Source organism: Chrysemys picta, chromosome 5 (assembly GCF_011386835.1).
Source record: "Chrysemys picta bellii isolate R12L10 chromosome 5, ASM1138683v2, whole genome shotgun sequence".
Classification (NCBI taxonomy): domain Eukaryota; kingdom Metazoa; phylum Chordata; order Testudines; family Emydidae; genus Chrysemys; species Chrysemys picta.
In genome coordinates this window covers 11,801,889-11,822,940 of record NC_088795.1, presented here as the reverse complement: position 1 = coordinate 11,822,940, position 21,052 = coordinate 11,801,889, and the positions used below count along the sequence as shown (strand labels likewise).

The 21,052-nt window shown below is 44.3% G+C and overlaps 1 protein-coding gene across 1 annotated transcript in view; it reads right to left on the bottom strand.

The window, feature by feature from the left end:
* Positions 1–19,357: 19,357 nt before the first annotated feature.
* BTC (betacellulin) overlaps positions 19,358–21,052 on the bottom strand; it is a 35,433-nt gene continuing 33,738 nt past the window's right edge. The window contains exon 6 of the mRNA XM_005284000.4: positions 19,358–20,713. The gene's annotated coding sequence lies outside the window, so the exon portion shown is untranslated. The remainder of the gene's footprint in view (positions 20,714–21,052) is intronic.

Sequence of the window (21,052 nt, the reverse complement as noted above, 5' to 3'; positions counted from 1 at the left end):
CAGTGAACCATTGTGAACATAATCTTGTTGATTTCAACAAGAATGCTGTTTATTGAACTTAATCCGAGTTTATTCCTAGTTTGTGGTTTTAATTGACTTATTATAAATAGCATAGCTCCTGTTTGAATTAGGAAAAGCTGCTAGAGTGCTAATATGAGGCTTAAATCTACCACTCCAAGCACCTCCCTGCCATAGATCAGGCAGCTGTGCTGACACCTGGCCTTTTAGTTTCAGAATAAGAAAGTTATATTTGCAATTGCCAACTTTGCATTGTTTGTGGTTGGCATGTCTAAAATGCTGACTTGGAAAAAAAAAACATTTGCAATTGTCAATTGCTTTGAAGCAAGGAGACTTTTGAAATTCCAAAATGCTCACCTCCTTCTTTTTAAAGTCATTCTTTTTCTCTGCCGTTGTCTTTCAGTTCACTTTCTCTACATAGCTACAGTATCAGTGGGATTCACTTAGAAATTAGATTTTTTTTTTTTTACTTTACTAGCAATTTTGTCTCTTTCGACCTGAAAATGATTCTTGAATTAATTTATTTTCTATCCCACATTACATCACAGTTAACAGGGAACATGGCATTTGAAAGTGTTCTGGATATTGCGTTGTTATAACAAGATAAGAGTTGATGATGTTTTAGGATCAGTTCTGAAAGCTGGAAATGCTAAAGGTATAATCATATATTAATATTACAGTTTGTGGAAAAAATCCTTTATTTTTCAATAGTCTGTTTAATATAATGTTTTTTTTCTCTTGATGTTTTCTGGTGGTTTCCTATTATGGTGAAATGTGATTAGTCCAAACAGGAAAATTGAAACGAGTGTGTGTGTGAGTGTGTGTGTGTGTGTGTGCGTGTGCGCGCACATGGGTTTTAATTTTTCACATTGATAAGGTAAAGAATTCTAGAAATCTAGTACCAAAATAGCCACATTACTAGGAAATAGGGCTTCCAGACAGGACCGGCTCCAGGCACCAGATTACCAAGCAGGTGCTTGGGGCAGCCACTTCGGAGAGGGGCGGCACGTCCAGCTGTTCGGCGGCAATTCGGCAGACGGTCCCTCACTCCTGCTCGGAGCAAAGGACCTCCCGCCGAATTGCCGCCGCAGATCGCAATCGCGATCACGGCTTTTTTCGTTTTGTTTTGTTGGTTTTTTGTTTGGCTGCTTGGGGCGGCCAAAACCCTGGAGCCAGCCCTGGGGGCTGTGAATCAACAAATGCGATCTAAAAGATCACTTTTTCTGTTAACCTAAAATTGCAGTTGGGAACTTGCAAAATGAAAACACCATTTAACGTTATTTAAAAAGGTTTTGCTGATGAAGACTCACACTTCAAGCACTGTGCAAGAAGCCAGCCCATAACTGCATCACAAAGCTGCCAGGTGTAAAAAAGCTATTTTCACTTTGCAAAATGGGAAAATAAAACTATGTACCTTGAACACAAGAAGGGCCATACGGGGTCAGACCAGAGGTCCATCTATCCCAGTATCCTGTCTTCCGACAGTGGCCAGTGCCAGGTGCCCCAGAGGGAATGAACAGAACAGGGAATCAAGTGGTCCATCCCGTTACCTATTCCCAGCTTCTGGCAAACAGAGGCTAGGGACACCATCCCTGCCCATCCTGGATAATAGCCATTGATGGACCTATCCTCCATGAATGTATCTAGTTCTTTTTTGAATTCTGTTATAGTCTTGGCATTCACAACATCCTCTGGCAAGTTGTTCCACAGGTTGACTGTGCGTTGTGTGAAAAAAATACTTCCTTTGTTTTAAACCTGCTGCCTATTAATTTCATTTGGTGGCCCCTAGTTCTTGTGTTATGAGAAAGAGTAAATAAGGAAGTGTTATTTACTAACTCCACATGAGTCATGATTTTATAGACCTCTATCATATCCTCCCTCAGTCTCTTTTCCAAGCTGAAGAATCCCAGTTTTATTAATCTCTCCTCATATAGGCATCCAGCCCATACCCCTAATAATTTTTGTTGCCTTTTTCTGAACCTTTTCCAAGTCCAATGTATCTTTTTTGAGATGTGGTGACCACATCTGCATGTAGTATTCAAGATGTGGGCGTACCATGGATTTATAGAGTGTCAATATGATTTTTTCTGTCTTATTATCTCATAGACTCATAGACTTTAAGGTCAGAAGGGACCATTATGATCATCTAGTCTGACCTCCCGCATGATGCAGGCCACAAAAGCTGACCCACCCCCTTTCCCTTAACTCAGCTGTTGAAGTCCCCAGATCGTGATTTAAAGACTTCAAGACGCAGAGAATCCTCCAGCTAGCGACCCCCGCCCCATGCTGCGGAGGAAGGCGAAAAACCTCCAGGGCCTCTGCCAATCTACCCTGGAGGAAAATTCCTTCCCGACCCCAAATATAGCGATCAGTAGAACCCCGAGCATGCAGGCAAGATTCTCCAGCCAGACCCTCATTGACCATTGATACTATTTACCAGCGATGGCACGTTGTTGACTAATTGACTAAAATCACGTTATCCCATCAAACCATTCCCTCCATAAACTTATCTAGCTTAATCTTAAAGCCAGAGAGGTCCTTCGCCCCCACCGTTTCCCAAAATTTCGTTCCAAAATTTCACCCCTCTGATGGTTAGAAACCTTCGTCTAATTTCAAGCCTAAACTTCCCCACGGCCAGTTTATATCTATTCGTTCTCGTGTCCACATTAGTACTGAGCTGAAATAATTCCTCTCCCTCCCTGGTATTTATCCCTCTGATATATTTAAAGATAGCAATCATATCCCCCCTCAGCCTTCTTTTGGTTAGGGTAAACAAACCGAGCTCCTTGAGTCTCCTTTCATACGACAGGTTTTCCATTCCTCTGATCATCCTAGTGGCCCTTTTCTGTACTCATTCCAGTTTGAGTTCATCCTTTTTAAACATGGGAGATCAGAACTGCACACAGTACTCCAAATGAGGTCTCACCAGTGCCTTGTATAACGGAAGCAGCACCTCCTTATCCCTACTAGATATACCTCGCCTAATGCATCCCAAGACCACATTAGCTTTTTTCACGGCCACGTCACATTGTCGACTCATAGTCATCCTGCGGTCAACCAGGACTCCGAGGTCCTTCTCCTCCTCTGTTACTTCCAACCGATGCGTCCCCAGCTTATAACTAAAATTCTTGTTAGTCATCCCTAAATGCATCACCTTACACTTTTCACTATTAAATTTCATCCTATTTCTATTACTCCAATTTACTAGGTCATCCAAGTCTCCCTGCAGGATATCCCGATCCTTCTCCAAATTGGCAATACCTCCCAACTTTGTGTCATCCGCAAACTTTATCAGCCCACTCCTACATTTGGTTCCGAGGTCATTCATAAATAGATTAAATAAAATCGGACCCCAAACCGAACCTTGAGGAACTCCACTGGGGTGACCTCCCTCCAACCTGACAGTTCACCTTTCAGTATGACCCGCTGCAGTCTCCCCTTTAACCAGTTCTTTATCCACCTCTGGATTTTCATATCGATCCCCATCTTTTCCAATTTAACCAATAATTCCTCGTGCGGTACCATATCAAACGCTTTACTGAAATCGAGGTATATTAGGTCCATTTCCCTTATCTAAAAAGTCTGTTACTTTCTCAAAGAAGGAGATCACGTTGGTTTGGCACGATCTGCCTTTCGTAAAACCATGTTGTAATTTGTCGCAATTGCTATTGACCTCAAGGCCCTTAACTACTTTCTCCTTCAAAATTTTTTCCAAGACCTTGCATACTACAGATGTTAAACTAACAGGCCTGTAGTTACCCAGGTCACTTTTTTTCCCTTTCTTGAAAATAGGAACCACATTAGCTATTCTCCAGTCCAACGGTACCACCCCCGAGTTTATAGATTCATTAAAAATGATCGCTAACAGGCTTGCAATTTCTCGCACCAGTTCCTTCAATATTCTCGGATGAAGATCATCCGGTCCGTCCGATTTAGTCCCGTTAATCTGTTCAAGTTTGGCTTCTACCTTGGATACGGTAATGTCAATCCCCCCTCCTTTATTCCCCTCTGTCACGCTGCCACTATTCCTAAGCCCTTCATAAGCCTCATTAAAGACCGATGCAAAATATTCGTTTAGATATTGTGCAATGCCTAGATTATCCTTAATCTCCACTCCATCTACAGTCTTCAGCGGTCCCACTTCTTCTTTCTTTGTTTTCTTCCTATTTATATGGCTATAAAACCTCTTACTGTTGGTTTTAATTCCCCTCGCAAGGTCCAACTCTACACGGCTTTTGGCCTTTCTCACTCCATCTCTACATGCTCTGACCTCAATAAGGTAGGTTTCCTTACTGATCCCTCCCCTCTTCCACTCTTTGTACGCTTTCTGTTTTTTCTTAATCACCCCTTTGAGACGCTCGCTCATCCAGCTCGGTCTAAATCTCTTGCCTACTAACCATTTTCCCTTTCTCGGGATACAGGCCTCCGACAGCTCCTGCAACTTTAACTTAAAATAATCCCAGGCGCCATCCGCCTTTAGATCCATAAATATGTTAGCCCAATCCACTTCCCTAACCAGTACCCTTAATTTATTAAAATTAGCCGTTTTGAAATTGTAAACCCTAGTCTCTGATTTAATTCTGTTAATCCTTCCATTTAGTTTAAACTGAATTAGCTCATGATCACTCGAGTCAAGGTTGTCCCCTACAACCATTTCCTCAACGAGGTCCTCACTACTCACCAAAACCAAATCTAAAATGGCATCCCCCCTCGTCGGTTCAGCTACTACTTGATGAAGGAATTCATCAGCTAGCACGTCTAGGAACATCTGAGCCCTATTATTGTTACTAGCATTTGTTCCCCAATCTATATCTGGGAAGTTAAAGTCTCCCATGATTACACAGTTCCTATTAGTATTTACTTCCCTAAAAACATTAAATAGTTCTCTGTCCGTATCCAGGCTAGATCCTGGCGGTCTATAGCACACCCCAAGCACTATCCCAGGGGAGGCTCTAGTAGTTTTTTTACCCAGTGTGAGTATTGCCCAGACAGATTCCATCTTATCCATTCCATCAGTTATTATTTCTTTACAGTTTACCTCATTATTGACATACAATGCTAATCCCCCACCTTTACCTTTCTTCCGGTCGTTCCCAAACAGCACATACCCTTCCATACCTGTACTCCAGTCATGACTACCGTTCCACCACGTTTCGGTTATTCCTACGATATCTGGTTTCATTTCTCGGACCAGGAGCTCCAATTCCTCCATTTTGTTACCTAGGTTTCTCGCATTGGTGTATAAACATCTTAATGTATGCCGTTTAGCCTGTCTCCCATTAGTTATGCAATTTGGTATGGGCCCCGTACTGTCCATCCCCCCTCTCCTTCTTATGTCCAATCCCTTCCCCCTAGCTATATCTGTTCTTATCTCATCACCCTCCTTTTCAATGTTGGAATCTGGCGTGGAGATTAACTGGACATCTCCCAACTGTCGCCCCCAAATTCCTAGTTTAAAGCTCTTTTGATGAGATGAGCCAGCCTCCCTCCCAGAAGTCTATTTCCTTCCCTACTCAGGTGAAGTCCATCCCATGAGAACAGTTGTCTGTCCCCGAAAGCCTCCCAGTGGCCATACATCCCAAAGCCCTCCTTATAGCACCACTCCCTTAGCCAGCTATTTATCCTCACACTCCTGTCAGCCCTTTGCTCCCCTTCTCTAGGAACAGGCAGAATCCCACTGAAGATGATCTGAGCCTCGATTTCCTTGAGCGTCTTCCCTAGTCTGGCATAATCTCCCTTGATTCTCTCTAACGAGAACCTAGCCGTGTCATTCGTTCCTACGTGAAGGATTATCAAGGGGTTCTTACCTGCTCCTTTTAGGATCCTTTTCAACCATAGGTCCACATCCCATATCTTAGCGCCTGGTAGACAGCACACCCTTCTGGTCTCTGGGCCTGCCGTGGTCACAGGCCTGTCTAACCTCCTCAGTAAGGAGTCCCCAATCACGTAAACCTGCCTTTGCCTGGTGACAGTGCGATCTACTAATCTATCCTCTGTTCCCTCTAGTCGTAACCCGTGTCCATTCCTATTTTCCCTTATACTCCCCCTTGTGCCATCTTGTATCCTCCCGGGGCCCAGATTTGGTGCTGTCTCCATCAACTCCTCCCCTCTCTCTATTGGACTAGCTGCTCTTCTCTTCTTCCTCACCCTCCCACCTTCAGTTACCACCTGCTGCCCCCCCCCTTGTTATCCAAACACCCAAACCTGTTCCTGAGTTCTATTTCCCCTTCACTAGCCCTCCTTTTCCTTGGCCTGCTTCTCACAGTCACATGCTTCCACTACCCTTGTTCTCCCTCTGACATTCCCCCCTCACAGACCTTAGCCCCTGCTTCCACCTGAACCCCTGAGCATTCCCCTTCAGCCCCTCCTTGCCTTTCCTCCATCAGCTGCTCGCACCCCCTTCTAAACTCTACCAGGGTATCTACCTGCATCTCCAACCCTCGGATCTTTTCTTCCAGCAGCTCTATTAGGCGGCACTTCATACAGACATACCTCTGTTCAGGCTCCCCCGCTAGCACCATGTACATACCGCAGCTTCCACATGCGATCATCTTCATTGTGTCCCCCGCTGCTTGGTTCATGGCCGCTGTAGTCGCTGTAGTCTCTGCCCACTGCACCTTTCTTAATGATTTCCAACATTCTGTTCGCTTTTTTGACTGCCGCTGCACATGGAGTGGATGTTTTCAGAGAACTATCCACAATGACTCCAAGATCTCTTTCTTGAGTGGTAACAGCTAATTTAGACCCCATCATTTTATATGTATAGTTGGGATTGTGTTTTCCAATGTGCATTACTTTGCATTTATCAACATTGAATTTCATCTGCCATTTTGTTGCCCAGTCACCCAGTTTTGAGAGATCCTTTTGTAGTCCTTCGCAGTCTGCCTGGGACTTAAGTGTCTTGAGTAGTTTTGTATCATCTGCAAATTTTGCCACCTCACTGTTTACCCGTTTTTCCAGAGCATTTATGAATATGTTCAATTAGACTGGTCCCAGTACAGATCCTGGGGGACACAACTATTTACCTCTCTCCATTCTGAAAACTGACCATTTATTCCTACCCTTTGTTTCCTATCTTTTAACCAGTTACCAACCGATGACTTATCCCATGACAGCTTACTTTGCTTAAGAACCTTTAGTGAGGGACCGTGTCAAAGGCTTTCTGAAAATCTAAATACACTATAGCCACTGGATCCCCCTTGTCCACTTGCTTGTTGACCCCCTCAAAGAATGCTAATAGATTGGTGAGGCATGATTTCGCTTTACAAAAAACATACTGACTATTCCCCCAACAAATTATGTTAATCTATGTGTCTGATAATTTTGTTCTTTACTATCATTTCAACCAGTTTGCCCAGAAGTCAGGCTTACCGGCCTGTAATTGCCAGGGTCACATCTGGAACCCTTTTTAAAAATTGGCATCACATTAGCTGTCCTCCAGTCATCTGGATTTAAATGATAGGTTACAGATGACAGTTAGTAGTCCTGCAATTTCACTTTTGAGTTCCTTCAGAACTCTTGGGTGAAAACCATCTGATCCTGGTGACTTATTACTGTTTAGTTTATCAATTTGTTCCAAAACCTCCTCTAATGACACCTCAAGCTAGCACAGTTCCTCAGATTTGTCACCTAAAAAGAATGGCTCAGGTTTGGGAACCTCCCTCACATCCTCAACCATGAAGACTGATGCAAAGAATTCATTTAATTTCTCCACAATGGCCTTACCGTCCTTCAGTGCTCCTTTAGCATGTCGATCGTTCAGTGGCCCCACTGGTTGTTTAGCAGGCTTCCTGCTTCGGATGTACTTAAAAAAAAATTGCTATTACTTTTTGAGGCTTTGGCTAGCTGTTCTTCAAATTCTTTTTTGGCCTTCCTAATTGTATTTTTACACTTCATTTGACAGAGTTTGTGCTCCTTTCTATTTTCCTCATTAGGATTTGACTTCCACTTTTTAAAGGATGCCTTTTTGCCTCTCACTGCTTCTTTTACTTTGTTGTTTAGCCACGATGGCTCTTTTTTGGTTTTCTATGTTTTTTAATTTGGAGTATACATTTAAGTTGAGCCTCCGTTATGGTGTCTTTAAAAAGTTTCCATGCAGCTTGCAGGGATTTTACTTTTAGTGCTGTACCTTTTAATTTCTGTTTAACTGACCTCCTGATTTTTGTGTACGGTAGTTCCCCTTTCTGAAATTAAATGCTACAGTGTTGGGCCACTGGGGTGTTTTCCCCACCACAGAGATGCTAAATTTAATTATATTATGGTCACTATTACCAAGCGGTCCAGGTATATTCATCTCTTGGACCTGATCCTGTGCTCCACTTAGGACTAAATCAGGAATTGCCTCTCCTCTGGTGGGTTCCAGGACCAGCTGCTCCAAGAAGCAATCATTTAAGGTGTCAAGAAATGTTATCTCTACATCCCTTCCTGAGGTGACATGTACCCAGTCAATATGGGGATAGTTGAAATCCCCCATTATTAATTATTATTATTATGAGTTTTTTTATTTTAATAGCCTCTCTAATCTCCCTGAGCATTTCACAGTCACTATCACCATCCTGGTCAGGTGGTCTGTAATATATCCCTACTGCTAGATTCTTATTATTCAAGCATGGAATTACTATCCATAGAGATTCTATGGTACAGTTTGGTTCATTTAAGATTTTTTCTTCATTTGATTCTATGCTTTCTTTCACATATAATACCACGCCCCCACCAGCACGACCTGTTCTGTCCTTCCGCTATATTTTGTACCCTGGTATTACCATGTCCCATTGATTATCCTCATTCCACCAAGTTTCTGTGATGCCAGTTCTATCAATATCCTCATTTAATACGAGGCACTCTAGATCACCCATCTTATTATTTAGACTCCTAGCATTGGTATATAAGCACTTGAAAAACTTGTCACTGTTGAGCTGCTTGCCATTACATAATGTAATTGAATGGGACTTTTCTTCATTTGACTGTTTCTCATCAGATCCTGTATTTTATCATCTTCCATCCTCTCCTCCTTATTAAGACATAGGGAATCGCCATTTATAGATCCTCCCCTAAGGAATGTCCGAACTATGTGTTCGGGGAGAAGTAGACTGCACCTGCAGAAGTTATTAATCTAAGAGTTATTAACAGTGGGGTAAAGACTTTGTGAAAATACATGGGCCAAAATTTTAAGACTTGGGTCTGTCCCCTCCTCCCCCAAAACATCAATGTTTAGGCACCTACGAGTGACTTGCTCTGTGGAGACACGGAGAATGGATGATTTAGTTGGGGGATTGGTCCTGCTTTGAGCAGGGGGTTGGACCAGATGACCTCCTGAGGTCCCTTCCAACCCTGATATTCTATGAACCCCATAGAACCTACTCAAGTGAGCTGCAAGTGCTACTGAAAATGCTTAGTAACAAAAATGTCACTTATTATTACTACTTATCACTGCAATTCACTTCAACAGGAGCTAGTGGGCGTTCAGCATCTCTGGGGGGAGGAGAAATCAGGCCACATATAGGTGCCTTAAGATGCATTTGGGGGCCTAATGTCCCCCAAAGTTTGGCCATTATTTTTTTTCACGTCAAGGTCACTTTAAATTGGAATTTACTGAACTCTTATTTTTATTTCATGAAAAATAAGCCATACGTGGGCTCCGCAACATCTCTGATGGCTACTGTAAGAGACTGGCACAGTAAGCCATGCCCTACAGCACTGCTGCCAGTGTGACGGATTCCGGCCATGTCTATCTCTTGAGCAAATGCCAGACTGGAATATTTTTAGCATTGGACGTGAAGTTGGTTTATTAAGAGCAGATTGTTAATTCTCACAAGCAAGACCGGAGCGAGGATACCAAATAGACATCCATGATTTAACTATTAACACTGACAAGAATTACAGTTTTATATCCTATTACAGCTCCTTGAGATTTGAGAAGGAAAAGAGGCTTGGAACGAAGACATTGCTGTAGGACTCAGATCTGAGTGCAGTTCCTGGGTTTGCCACAGATTTTAGGAGCAACTTCAACTTTTAGTTCATCTTTCTGCCTTAGATCCTTATCTAAAAAAATGGAGGTCATTACTCATTAAATAAACAAGACAAAGGAAGTCTCCAGAGCAGAGACTATCTCTCTGCAAGTCTGAACAGGCTTGATTGGGACTTTTAGGTACTTCTTCAATACATATAACCTCACAGCTATTATGGCTGAGAATAAAATTTTATAAATATTGTGTAGGTGCTAAATGCACGTGGGTGGATGTATAGAAGAGAATTCAAACATTTGTGTCCCCCGTACAAGAGGCTGGAGTAGCGAGGACACTGCTCTTACCTGATCTGGATTTCTGATCATGATGCGAACCAAGGAGGCAGCTGCTCAGTGAGGTGAGCAGTTGTTAGACAGCCATTCGCGCAGTGCGAACACTGCTAATAAAAGTGACTTATGGTCCCTACGTGCACATGCATGGATGAGGAGAGTGCAACAGTTGGCTGATGTACAACTTCTAGGCCCAAACCTGCAGCCCTCAGTCGATAACACTATTCATGTGAGTAAGGGTGCAGCGTTAGGCCCACTCCTGGCACCTAAGAGCATAGCAAGCACACACTTCTTCAAGCAAGCTTTCAACTACAGCTGCATAACTCACTATGCTCCAGCAACCTCCTGACAATTGGGCCCAGAGGCCATAAGGGGTGTATACCATTTTACTGGAATCCTCTAGGTCAGCTCTGTGCATAATATAGCACGAAAAAGGTGGCACGTGAAGTCTCTTCTTAGCGCCAATAGCCCACTGGTCTTCAAAATCATTGTAAAACGTACATACAGCTCCTATTTAAAGGCATTATGTATCGATACCTACAATTATGTTCATAAGCATTTGGAGTTAAGGCAAGTCACTGGGACGTGACGCATTCCTGTGAGGCAGGCGGAAACAGACACTACTCTCATTGTCTGGTCATTGGTGCATTGGGTGCCTCACAAGGTATTGGTCTGGTCTATCATTCGATTATTGTCTGAACTCCATGGGATGAGAGAGTCAGGTCTATATCCAGGCTAGTTTTTCATTTCTGCAATGTTATGTGGTCCATAAATTATACTTCTACTAAGCCACAGTTGTGTATAGCTCATAGGCTGTGAAGGGCCATGTATATGCAAAACATACTCCGATCTTCGTATGAAAAGCAAAAATACATAGAACTAAAGAGTATAATACTGTAGAACCTGCACTTACTGGACTGATTACACTTCTTTACCATGCATCTCAAAAAGAGTGAAGGCTCAGGGAATGCACTCAAAAAAATCCCTGTGTTTGTTTAGGCCTTGTCTACACTTTTGATTTCCTGACAGCTTCCCACTTATATATAGCATGAGTGGGAGTACTCCTGTAGGCTGTTGCACTGCTATCTCCATCTGCTCTGAGCATGCTTGGACAACACTGGTTAAAATGCTGGTTGCCAATCTATGCTACCTCTAAGGGGACTGCTTGGTGAAATCTTAAGTGCTAGTGTGAACAGTGGTAGGCCCTCTGCTACGAAGTGTGAGTACTCTATTGCAGGCAGCAAGACCACTCATTTGCATGAAGGTCAACATTTGCTGGATTAGCAAAAACAATGAGGAGTCCTTGTGGCACTTTAGAGATGATCAAATTTATTTGGGCATAAGCTTTCGTGGGTTAAAACCCACTTCATCAGATGCATGGAGTGAAAAATGCAGTAAGCAATATATATATATATATATATATATATATATATCACAGCACATGAAAAGATGGAATTGCCTTACCACATTGGGGGGGGGGGGGGGGGGGTCAGTGCTAACAAGGCCAATTCAATTAGTGTGGAAGCAACCTATTCTCAACAGTTGACAAGAAGGGGTGAATACCAAGAGAGGGGAAATTACTTTTGTAGTGCTAACGAGGCCAATGCAATCAAGGTGGACGTCAGCCATTTCAAACAGTCGATAAGAAGGTGCGAGTATCAGCAGAGGGAAAATTACTTTTTGTAGTGACCCATCCACTCCCAGTCTTGATTCAGGCCTAATTTTCTGGATTGAAGCCTTCTTTAATCCAAAATATTAAACCAGTGTCTTATCCCGCAGGAACCACTAGATGGCACTTCAGCAGTACATGACTCCGTATCAGAACTCCAGGTGGGGAGGCTACAAAAACTACATGAAGGTAGGGTCGAATAATGAGGTCGATTCATGCCATACGATCAGACACCGCAATCCAAGACTTGCAGGAGGAATGTTGTAGAAACAGTGTTCGTGATTTAAACAGTGACCACTGAATAATGAAACCGGAATCAAGCATTGGAGTTTCATTTTTCAAACAGGCACGATACAAAATATGTTAAAAATAGGTTTTATTACTGGCCCTGAGGCTAGATTCTGCCATCCTTACGCCTGCTGCACGACACCTTGCTATAGAATTAGTGCACAGCGTGAGGTGCCAATCTGGCCACTAGGTGGCAACTCTAACATCCTGCTCTGAGAAGAAACTTTGATGCTGCGAGTCTCTTTTAAAGGGAATGGCAGCTGCAGGGGCCTGACGCAGATGGGTAGCTAGTGCCTCAAAGCGTGCAAACCTTCCTGCACCCGGCCGGGGGCTGACTTTCAGAGCGCGGGTGCTCATCTCCTTCTGACAGTTTCAAGGTGGACTCCCAAAGCCATTCTCTCTTGCGAACTTAAGCCAGTAATTTGGAAGAACTGCCTTGCCTAAAACGAGACTGTTCATTTGAAGGGACACCTTGGTTCTTGGGAACATTACAAGCCACTTTTAGTCCAAACTGCTGACCGGCCCTCTAACCAGACACCGTGTTCTAAATATTATTTAGAACAAATACAGCCCTGGGGCCAGCATATTAAACCTACTGTTCTTCATACCTTTGTCTAATGAACCATGAATTACACGCCAGGAACCATATAGAATCAGAACCTTAATATAAAGGGTTAGCAAATTTGATCAGCATGTTACAGGCATGAATAGCGTCCATTAGAGATTACAAGCACAGTGATTGGTGTTCGGGTGGTTACAAGCAATTTATTCACGTCTAACAACCTGCAGCAATGGATGCCCATTCAGGGTGGTCCAACCTTTCCAGTGCTAGGTTTGGGGCACCTCCCCAGGCCACATACAGAAATATAAATCCACGTTCTAGAATCAGATCTTGCTTTAGGATTTAGCCATTACAGCATTCATGGGGTGAAGACCTGAAAGAGAAGAGCTCACCACTTAGTGAGAATCTGGAGGAAAAAGGTTCTCCTCCCAGTAGCACCCCAATGTCAATATTACTAAACTAGTCACAGTGGCGAGCTGGAGCCAGCGGCCAAAGGTGACCTGTCACGGCAATAGCATGTCCAGGCATTTTTCAGATGGTACATTTGCCACACTCACTCCTGACTTAGGGAGGAGCCTCTGTAGCAGCCTCACTCATTGGTGTTGCCAACTGGCATAATCCTGGCGGCATTTTCCTTTGGTAAGAAACAGATGGAAGCTGCCATTCTTATTTGCCATTCTTGCTCCGTTAACCGAGTGCCCAGTGCCTTATGCAAAGTGTAATTAACATGCCCCAAGTACAGAACTAGGGGCAACGTTCTTTTTTATTAGATGCATCATTCAGTCATAACTTGTCATTACAACTTCGTGACGGCATGGTGCTGGAGATTAGACACTTAGATTATGGACGATGCATCAGATTCTCTAACTACAGGGCTTGGACCGGAGATTTGCCCAACTGATACCTGAGGTGCTGGTTACAAAGGCTCCTGCGTGCAGGGCTAGATTAAAATCTCTTATTTTTTGGTATCATGTTACTCTAAGTAGCCTCATTTAACCCAGTGGGCCCACTGGAGAAGTAAGGTAATAGTCAATAACACTCAAGTAACAGCATCCAGTCCTGAGGGAGGATGTTGAGATTCTGGCAGGAAGTCACTGGCTAGAAGAAGTTATTCTCTGGCACCGCACTACTATGAAGAAGTGCTGTGGGAAGAGGCTAAGGAGACAGAGCTAAGAGGCCCACAGCACTTAAGGGCAACCTAGAAAACTGGGCCGGGCAAGAGCTGCAGACCTGCTTTGAATTCATGAGAGGGCAGCACCGTTCCCAATCAGGACAAAAAAAAAAAAAAAAAAGGTTTTCTTAAGAGCTAGCGCACAGCAGTTCTCTCGATCCGCCACTGCAAAGACGGAGCAAGCATCAGCAGGGGTGGTTCAGAGCCCAGCCCCAAAACTGGGAGAGGCTCCAACATTTGGATGTCAGGCCCACAGACAAGTCATCATCACTGGAGTGACACGATATGGTCCTCATTTGTCAGGCTTTCCACCAAACCCTGAATTTACTCCAGGAAGCTTTCGACGGCAGTCAGAAAAGAGATTGAGGGTGTTTGAAGCAAAGGAAACACTAAGGGAAGTAAGAGGCTTTACAGCAGACATTCTTCTGTCTGAAGATATGACACATTGTTTATTGCAGATCGCTCAGCAGAATGGATTCAGCATGGGGCACAAAGTAAGTTCTTTTAAGGAGCCTGGAACTGCTTACCTAAGAACATATACACAGAATTTAAGCATGGGAAACTCTAGCAGCATAAACTCAACAGCTCCTTCCTGAAGATTTTTTAAATGCATGGAGAAAAAAAAAATACACCCGGGCTTGTCTTGCATGATAGAATCTCTCTGTGCTAGAACAGGCTGCATAATGGAATCAGTTGTTGCAGTGTGAAACAGGACAAATGACTATTTTAAAATATCCCACAGGGGAAACAAACAACAACTAAAGGTTACATAGGGAAGCACCCCAGAGAATCAGGAAATGGCAAATTTCATGTTGCCTGCCCTTAGGGTGACCAGAGGGCAAGTGTGAAAAATCGGCAGGGGGGGGCGGGGGTAATAGGAGCCTATATAAGAAAAAGCCCCCAAAATCGGGACTGTCCCTATAAAATCGGGACATCTGGTCACCCTACCTGCCCTGTGCATGTATGTATTACCACAAAGTATCTCTCGCAACACAACAGTTTTCCCCATAACCTTACCTTATGTGGAGCATTTTGTACTTCTGTGCATGATCGATCAGGAATGCCACACATTTCTGTGAAAGTACTTTGCACAATAACCCAAACTGAGATACAGCTATCCTCAATAATAGGGGATAAACTCACCAGGAACATGGACACTACCACTTCCATCCCTGCTACTGCCAGTGATTGAGAAACAGTGGAAGATTTCCCCCCAGTGAATAGCACAAACGGTGCAAGTCTTGGGGGTTTCTTCTTCTTAGGTCCTCCAAATTTGGGCCTGGATCGCACCGATATAAAACCCCAACCTGTACATACCAGGTCAGCAACGGCTAGTGAACCATGCTCCTGCTGCAAGTGGAGATAAGCCAAGCCATGAGCAGCACCAATTCAGTCACTTGCAGTGCCTATTGCAATTAGTAACAGACCACTCCCACAGCTGTTCCAGTTAACTAATTGCCTTACAGAGACTTGTCCCATTTCCCTACCTTAATAAGAGACACCTGCTTAAACAGATCTTTGCTTGAGTTCCTCTTAGTCCTAACCATGTACCGCAGGATGCCAGCCTATGCATAGTCCTGTATTGCTGCTCTGAAATGGAATGTAATCAGGGGGTCATTCAGTGCGTTTCAGGTATATTTTGCAGCAATGAATCAGTTAAACCACCGGGACTGGCTGAATTCCCTCCTGTTGAGTTAAATTCAATAAAGCTTTTACTTAAGCAATCTAGCTAAGAGCATATGTAAGATGGTACATAAATCTGCATTTAGTGCAGACTGTATTGTGTGCATTCTTTGAACTGGCCAACAGCGATATGATGAAGACGGTATTGCGATGACACCTCTTCCACTGCCAAATGAATGGGGGGGGGGGGGGGGGGAGAAATCCGGGACAGAAGAAAAATGGCTTTACCTGATAGTACCTTTAAAAACCAACTCGGGTTTATAATGAGGCAGCTGCTTGTGTCCACCATCCTTTGCCCAAAAATGATCCTGTTAGATGCAGCTATTGAATTGAACAGAAAGCCAAAGCCTGCGTTAGAAGTGGGTGTTCAGGATGGATTTCTTACTTTCATCTAGTTGAGATTAACCACAGCTGCTTTCTGGAATCTTCCGAGTAGGGGCCCACTCCTTCCATAAAGCGGATTGTGGCTCACCAGATGAGGCAGTCACACGGATTTCAGACCCTGGATTGAACAGGCAGGGTTCCTGGCTCCATATGCGAACAACACTCATTTAGGCGTTATGCGATTGGGCTACAGACAGGGGTATTCAAAGAGTTCCACAGCACGACATAGATTTGGAAAGTATTTTAAACATGAGATTTCTGCCTTTCGTGTTTTTCCTAAGACAGGTAAGTTTAAACACGAGCATACAGTCAGTCACTCTTCAAAGCTCCTTCACTAACTGGCACACTCAGTTCATTTATAAGGAACTGCTTGTAAGGGCCCTGCTTGTCTGCTACAAGCACGAATCACAGAGCTCCAGCTTTTACAGAAGGTGCTGAACAGAAAAACTAATATTTAAAGAATTGGGGGGAGGGATGCAGGTTCATTCCCCCCCACACACACACACACTTTAATACAAATCTTGCATAAGAACAGGATACCAACATGCTATTTAAATTAGCATAGACGATTACGTACATCTTTGGTCTTCTACAGTGACTACATGACACTGATATTTAAAGCAGACTGCACACAGAGATAAACAATCTGAACTGCCCAATCGCTGATGGACTTCAGTATAATTTACCTGTTAAGATAAACTGTAATACTGCACTTGCAGCTTTACTTTCCTAATATAGAGATTTGAAGAAGCCATCGCACACAGAAGATGAACTTGTTCAGTTTCCACAGTTCTACCCTTTAAGGCAAGAATGCACTGAATAAAGTATGTACCGCTTTGGGGTAAGTTATAACACACTATATTTGCCTAATAGTACGTCCAAACAGCATGTTAACAGCTGGTAACGCTTTCAGCGCTAGCTCCAGAAAAGGTTTTGCCGTAGCAATGGCAGTGTTCTCCTTTCAAAACAGGATTTGGTGCAATTGCGCAGTAGACGCTTGACAGAGTGAAGGAGAGATTCCCAACTAGAAGAGATGCCTTGGGAGAATTCTAAAACTCAGCCACAGAACACGCAGAGAACTTCGCAAAATGCTAGTTAAGATCCACCAGGCAGCAAAATACTAACAAGAGAAGGGTATTGCCTGTGATCCTTCAGAGCAGAGTTCAGCCAGTAAAGACTTCTGTTTTTCTCGGAGTAGGGAGCCCAGAGCTCTATTAAACGCTATTGCTCACCAGTCTATTTCCATTACCCTCTAGAGCAGATCTATCAAGGCGCACTCTGTCTGCACACACGTATCGCTGGCTCACAGAATAATGAAAATAAAGGCAAACTTTAAAACACATGTTGCACTAGTATCACTACCTCCTAGGCATGGCTGCTGAAAGTTAAAGCCCATCTATGCTTTGGGCTCAGGGTCATGAGGAATATCCCAACGCCGCAGAGGTCATCTACTGAACATGGATGAAAGGACAACGATGCAAAGCTCCTGTTCAGCAAAGGACTTAAGCCTGTGTTTAAAGTGGTATTAACAGATACAGTTACTCCAGAAATAAAAAGTTACTTTAGACAATGTACAGTGTAAAGTTTTCCCGTGGCTTTAATAATACCTTTTATACAGCATTTTTCATCCATAGATCTTAAAACACTTTAAGGGAATGAAGCATTGTTATTCCCATTTTACTGATGGGGGGACTGAGGCACGGGGCAGGGAAGCAATTTGCTGGAGGTCACTCAGCAGGCCAGTGGCAGAGCTGGGAACAGAACCGTTGTCTCTGGAGTCCCAGGCCAGCGTTCTAGCCACTAGGCCATGCTGCCTCTCTATGAAAAAAGGGAGTGTTTTTACTACTCTGTTGCCTACTGCATGCAAAAGGCAGCTCCTGTTTTTGTGGACTGATACCTGGTGTCCTTGAGAGCTTTGCCCTACTATGTACCGTAGCTCCTGTGTGCACGCAGTGACCCTCACCGGCCACTAGCAAACTCTCAAAGCAGCACTGGAAGCTTTAAGAGTGGCAGCAGCACCCACACCGCAGCCACGAATTGTTCCCCTCAGAGGAGAGAGTCCCCACAGTTGCTCTGGACGTGTTCACCGTTCGGTTCCTTGGGGCACCTATTTTTAAGTATTTTGAAACCAAAACCTCTCTGTGGGACGGAAGCCATCCTGTATGGCACTCTGCCCTGGTGAGGGCGTCTTGACATAGATTAATGCCACCATTCCCTCACAGACTCTGCTTTCAGTGCGTACGTACCCTCGAGCCACGGCAGGGAAATCCCCCTCCGGAAGATGAGTCACCACACAGCGCCCGTAAGCCCAATGAGCTCCGTCCGACCTGCGAGAGCTCCTCCACAGAACGTCTTTTCAAAGCCATGGCACCAACTCGTTTCACCGGGATGGTGCCAGGGAGAAGCAACCCTGTGTGTTTACACAGAGGCTGGTCTCTAATGTGCTGTGAAGGTAGTTGCAGCAGACAGCTCTACGACGGCATCCGCTCACCCATGCTTCAAACACATTTTCTTTGCCTGAGAGTTTACAGCGCTGCAACGGCCCACTAGCCAATCGCAGAATTCTCTGCCGTCGATGAGCCACTTTCATAGGTGCACCGATCGACTGCATTCTTTGGGCTGTTTTCTAGGCAATAGTCCTGTGGGTTACTCAATAGGCAGACAACCACTGAGGTGTCAAAAGTGCAAGTGTCCCGTTCATATCAATGAGATCTTGCCAAGTTAAAATAAATTACAGGTGGATTTGATCCCGGCCGCCTATTGTTAAGCTGGGAAGGAGGAGATTTTTTTGCCGGTAACTGTGGGTAAACATGGATTACCTTGTACATGTGGGCAGCGGGTGAACGCGACCTTGGGGGAGGCTAGCCACCGGCCCCTCCCCCTCTGCCCCATCCCTTCTGCTCCCCCGCCGGAGCACACCACACACACCCCCACCCCAAGCATGGTTCTAGCGCTGGGCGGGCGGCCCCGCAGGAGTGCCTCCGGCCCCAGCATGGTCCCAAAGCCAGGAGGATGGGTTTCGCGGCATATCGTGGCCTTGCGCACCACGACCCCCCAGCCGGCCTGCCCAGCCTCTCGGCCATAGAAGGGAACAGCAGGCAGGAGACAGCCTGGTGGAGTGTGGGCAGGGCCATGCCAGGCTGTGTGGGGAGGCACAGCCTTCCCCTACCAACAATACCCACCGCCCATGACTGTACACACTCAAACTGTCGAAAAAAATATATCCATTGATGATCATCTAAATTTACAGATAGACAAGAAAGAAAAACACTGCTTGAGAACTTGGAGTTTAATGCAAGGATATTTATTTTGTATATTTTGGCATGTGATGTTGACAATGTGTATTTTAATGGTTATAAAACTAGCTTTTTGAATCTCAATGTCTACGGATTAAATATTTATTGTCTGGCCCCTCCTATCGTCTGGCCTTCCCATAATTTCGAAAAAGATAAAAATGGGAAAAAATTTCTTAAAAATAAACAGTTATTACCTGTCAAAATCATAAAAATAAAAAAGTCTAACACTGTCATGCCTACCTACAGTTAAGGGTGCCTCCGACTTTCCATTATATGATTGTTTTCAGTTGCTTGTAACTTTGTAAGACTAACTGTTTGGTCTGAGACTTTCCATGCTGGGTGTTTCTATTTTGGAAAGTTTCAGCTAAAATGGTTCAGCTGTTTCGGATGACAAGATTAGGAAAAATTTTGTTTTGCCCAAGTTAAAAAAATTCTTACAGCTGTTAAATTGACATGCTCTAGTGCCTCCATGCTTCGGGGCGGGGACTACAGTTTTACAGCTGGGGATCCGAGGCAGAGAGATTAAGGTCATTATCAAGTGTCCACTAATTTTGGGTGCCCAGTTTGAGAGTCCTACCACCTGATCTTCCAGAGAACTTATTATACAGCATTGGAGATGTTGAAAGCACAACTTCAGCTGCAGACCTGAGTGCTCAGCACATCTGCAACTCTGGTCCCAGGTATCTCAAACAGGGCACCCAGAAAACGAGGAACACAATTCATGGCCAACTGAACATTTTGGTGTAAGTGACTTGCCCAGCATCACATAGGAACTCTGTGGCAAAGGAAGAGCTAGAATCCAATTCTCCGGGGCAGCATCTGCCTTAACCAGGAGCCCCTTCCTTCTCTCCCTGTAATTCCTGCCTCATCCACTACACACCTTTCAACTGCAACAAGGGAGACAGGGGCCCGACAGACAACAGCCCCTTCACTACATAACCGTGTTTCTCTCCTAGTGCACAGTCCATCCTGCGCACTGAATGAGGCAGGGTCCTGTGGAAGCAATGGCATGTGATCAAACAGTAACGTGGGTTGGGAACCCCTGACACAAACTATTTATTACATATGCCAGAACCATAACTCATTAATTTGCTACTAAAAACCTATCGGTTATCCTGATAAACGTTAGCTACAATTGCTCAAACGTATTAAAGCTCAGAGATTTCGGAGAAGACTTTCAATGGCGCTTGTGCCCTTTGTTTTCACAAGACATAGCTACAAATAAACAATGTAAAAACACCTGTTATTCATCTGCCTTTATTATCCGGGCAATAGCCCTTCTGTGTCCCTCTCCAGTAGAGCAAGACGTTGTGCTGTTTGGAACCTGCCTGCAGGTGCCTTCAGTAACCTGTAGAGGTTAAAAGAGAGATGTATTAACAGCAGCATGAAGACCTGGCTTGTTAGAATTGTGTTACTTCTGAGTTAAACATCCAAAAGTTTCTATGTGGGCGGGGGCAGGTCAACCTGCATAGGGCCAAAACATGGGAAATGGGCTGGTGCAGGGGGAGGAATGTGTGAATAGCACCTGGATTCTACACAGACTTTGGGAGAACCACCCCCCTATCGCAATGCGACTCTGCCACAGGGAAGCCCGTAAGAAGGTAAAACAGGCACTCAGAACTCCGTGCAAGAGCACTTAGGCTTGGTCTACACTAAACCCCCAAATCGAACTAAGGTACGCAACTTC